Source organism: Vulpes lagopus, chromosome 5, assembly GCF_018345385.1.
Source record: "Vulpes lagopus strain Blue_001 chromosome 5, ASM1834538v1, whole genome shotgun sequence".
NCBI classification, from domain to species: domain Eukaryota; kingdom Metazoa; phylum Chordata; class Mammalia; order Carnivora; family Canidae; genus Vulpes; species Vulpes lagopus.
In genome coordinates, this window is record NC_054828.1 from 37,039,372 (window position 1) to 37,043,960 (window position 4,589).

General features: G+C 36.9%; 1 pseudogene; it reads left to right on the forward strand.

Moving 5' to 3' along the window:
• The first annotated feature begins 2,736 nt into the window (after window positions 1–2,736).
• On the forward strand, window positions 2,737–3,927 carry LOC121490546 (annotated as a pseudogene).
• The last annotated feature ends 662 nt before the right edge of the window (window positions 3,928–4,589 follow it).

Genomic DNA, 4,589 nt, shown 5'->3' on the forward strand with positions numbered 1-4,589 from the left:
TGTGATGATTAATTTTTTGTGTCCACTTGCCTAAGCTGTAGTGCCCAGTTACTAGTTCAAATGCCAGTCTAGCTGTTGCTGTGCAGGTACTTTCTAGATGCGGTTAAGCATCATCCAGTCAGTTGATATTTGCCTTAAGAGAAAAGACAGAGTTCTCCCACAGAAGAAATTCTAACTCCAGTTTGCCTTCAGATTTAGGAGTGCATCAAATCTTGCTAGAATATCCAGCCTGAAGGTCGTCCTTACAAATGTGAAACTAGCTTGACCCCACAATCACATTAATCAATTTCAAAAAAATCATTTAAGTTTTATATTTAATAAATTTAATTAAAACTAAGTTTTAATATAACTATATATGTATACACATATATGTGTGTGCATTTGTGTGTTATTTGTTTCTCTGGAGGATCCTAATATAGATTTTGGTACTTGGAAATAGGGTTCTGCTCTAACGAATATCTAAAAATGTGGACATCTTTTTGGAATTGGTTAATGGATAGAAGCTGGGACAGTTTTGAGGAACTTGATTTTTAAAAAAGAAAAACATTTTTAAAAAATGAACTTAGGTTGTTGGTAAAAGCATGGAATTCAAGGGAGATTCTGGTGAGGGTTCAGGGGAGAAAAAGACAAGAACTATAGAGAGAGCTTCTATTATCTTAGAAGATACGTATGTCATCATGAACCTGGAAATACAAGTGTTAAAGGAGCTTCTAATGAGCTTTAAGATGGAAATGAAGAAACAGTTATTAGAAACTGGAGATGAGATTTTTTAAGTGACATATTGAGGATGCAGCTTGGTTTTCCTTTGGAGAAAGAATTGTTAGGCAATAAGAAACTAGCACTTGCTTTGGAAGATTCTCTACCTATTCAGGTAGGACTCTCTGGAAACAGGACCCTTTGCTAAAGAAATTGTGTGTGACTCATGGGTCCAATCAACCATCTCAGGAAAAGATAGGTATAGAGATGCTATTACCCTGGAAAGATCTGTGAAGGAGCTCTTGTGTAGTGGCTTGAACCATGCTTATTATGCATTTCTACCTTTATTTCTCTACAAAATGTATCTAAATAAAACATTCCGTATACCTATGATTTTCCTGTATAATTCATCTTGGTTAAAAACTGATTTGTTCATTGCCTCAATTTCAGACTAAACTTTCCCTCTGCATCACTGTCATATTTAGTTTACCCCAAAGCAAATTTCAATAATTCTACCTTAATACTTCTGTCATCCTTAGTTCACAGTCTCTACATACCATGTTATAATATCTTAAATTGGGAAACAGCACCTTATAGCATTACTTAGATTATCTTTGAATCCTAGATGTCAGGGGGATTAAACCTCCTTTCAGGGAGGGACTTCCCTGGAAGTCCCATTTATAAATAAATGACTTTATTTATGAACATTTTTTCATAAAATTCAAGTCTAATAATGTCAATATTCAAATTAAAAATTAAAATTAAAAAGTTAGAAAAAAATCCTTAGAAAGCTTCCCATCTCATAAGAAATTATTTAAACTATTTATATTAGCAAATGCATTTATTTTCACAGCTCTTACACCTGCCTATTCCTTCCTCTAGCCTCTCTATTCTACTTGCAACTTATGCACAAGTAACACTGAGTTATTTTTACTTTCCTAAAAACACTAAATATATATATATATATATATATATATATATATATTTTTTACAATATTCTTAAGAGTTTATTATAAACTAGTTTCACAGGCTACAAGGAAGTAAAAGGACTATGTACAGCCTGACGGGAAACAGGCAGGGAGCTGAGGAGGGCCAAGATGACTCTAGGGCCTTGGTGGGCGCACTCCCGGGGGAGGGGGTGTATATATATTTTTAATGAGTGTTCTCTGCTCACCGTGTCTTTCTGCAAGTTTAGCTGCCTGGTATACTCTTTTAAAGTCAAGGACAAGGATCTTATCTTCTGGAAGTAATTCCTGAATTCTTATACTTATTCATTTTCTCTACTCTTTGAAAACAATGACCAGTATCTGTAAGAACATATATTATATGTGCTATATTAATATGTTTACATATATTTATCTTTGGCAATAATATGGATTTCTTGAATGTAAGAATTGTGTTGTTTTCATTTTGATCAGAAGGTATGGATCTTGTTTGTTGTCATTCAGAGTCAATAATTCCTCATTACATGAATGAATGATCATAATGATTGTATACAAACTAGATAATTTAAGTTAGGTCACATCAAATGAAAAGTCTTATGGAAGACATGGATTGAACCTAAATGCTGGACGAACTATAGTTTACCTTTAAGTATCCATAACCTTAAGACATTTTTGGAGGACTTAAATTAAAATTTAAATCATAATCTTTTAAGTGACAATAATTAGGTACTAATTAAGTCATATATATAAATATAATTATATATTAGCTATGATTTAAACCATTTAGTCCTCTGTGATACTGATAAAATAACCAGGGATTTCTCAATTATTTATTATGTTTATGTTTTCCAGAAAAAAACAAAACAAAACATAGTCATATCTAATCAAGTCATTGTTAGGGCTTGCCGACCCACAAGTCATTTACTTTTACATGATGACTGTCCCGATCTCTGGTTGGAGTCATATGTTTCGATTTTAAAATTTAAATAATTTAAATAGAGAAACGAGGCCAGAGATGCGGGCGCTTTTTCTGCCCGCGGTGTCTCAGATTCATTCTTAAGAAATTGAGAACTTAATCTTCCAAAATGTCAAAAAGACATCTTATGCCCCACCTTCCACCCCAGCTCCTGCAACACAAATGCCCAGCACATCAGGGTTTGTAGGATACAATCCATACAGTCATCTGGCCTACCACAGCTGCAAGCTGGAAGGGAACCCGGGCACCAACAGCCAGGTCATGGCATCCTCTGGTATTACATTCCAAAACCCGCCAAAGCCACTAGATAGGCCACTGATGCCCTACATGAGGTGCAGCAGAAAGGTCTGGGAACAAGCAAAAGCTTCCAACCCTGACCTAAGGCTGTGGGAGATTGGCAAGATTATTGATGGCTGTGGCAAGATCTCACAGATGAAGAAAAACAAGAATATTTAAACAAATACCAAGCAGAAAAGATAGAGTACAATGAATCTATGAAGGCCTATCCTAATTCCCCCCGCATACCTTGCTTCCATAAATGCAGAAAGTCGTGCAGAAGCTGCTTTAGAGGAAGAAAGTCAACAGAGACAGTCTTGCATGGAGAAAGGAGAACCCTACATGAGCACTCGGCCTGCTGAAGATCCAGATGATCATGGTGATGGCTCTTCAGTGAAGCGTACAGCCACCGCCTGCTTCCAGAGAAGCCACCGCCTCATCAGTGAAATGCTCAGTGAGAGGGTGGTGGTGTCCCAACAGCTATAATGCAGGCCCTCAAATGGCAAGTCCGGTCCTTAATGGTTCATCAAGCGAAGACTAGAAGCTGAACTTCTCCAGACAGAGGAGCGACCCCAGGAGAAGAAGAGGAAGTTCCTAGAAAGCACAGATTCCTTTAACAATGAACTGAAGAGGCTGTGCGGCTTGAAAGGGGAGGTGGATATGGAAAAGATTGACGCTGAAATGGCTCAGGCTTCAGAACAGGCTCGCAAAAGGCAAGAGGAGAGGGAGCAAGAAGCTGCAGAGCAAGCTGAAGTCAGAGCAGCATGGTTCCTGCGGAAGAGCCAGCTGCTAGGGAGCAGAAAGGACAAGAGCATCCCTATGGAGCCAGAGGCGACACACCCTGAAGAAGCAACGGAAAGCCAACAGAATGGTGTACACGGTGAAGAAGGCATGTCTACTCCTGAGGACGAGGAGAGCAGGTGGCAGGGGGTGGACGTGGAAGGGACAGTGATAGTAACGCTGGCTCCGAGCAACAGTACAGCATCGGAGGAGCCACCAACAGGCCCCACACCAGACGATGAGAAGAAAGAATGAAAGTTGCCTTGTTTTATGTGTTCTGAATATTTTTTTAAATGAAAAAAAAATTTTGAGTTTAAAAATAAATAAATAGATAGATGATAGATAGATAGATACATAGATAGATACATAGATACATAGATACATAGATACCTAGATACATAGATAATTTAAATGATCATAATTTCCAACTTTTTAGTGAAGGAACTCCTCCCTATAATCTTAAAGTATAGCAACATTCACAACCTCTGCTCGGTTATCGAATTGCTGCCTACCTTGAAAATTCATATCAGTTCTCCTTCCCTGATTTATAAAATGAGAATACAGTGCTTACGTAAACTACCTCCCAGTAATGTTGTAAAGTGTAATGAGATAAAACATGCCCTTGAAACACTGAAACTGTGAAAAAACACTTTAAAATATTTTAAGCATTGTTATAAGACTATCTTTTGTTTTTATTTTTTTTTAGCTTCAAGATGAGTATGTTGTGTTTTCCTTTGATTGGTTATTCATAAATAAAATAGTTTTTTTTTTTTATTATCTTTGCTTGAGCCATGGAGCATTCCATAAACATATACAACTGGAAAAAAGAACTCCTAAAATCCATCAGAGTCTGTCTTCATTAACTTATTAGGCAGTTAGATGATACTAAATTATCAGCTGAATTTCAATTTCATAAC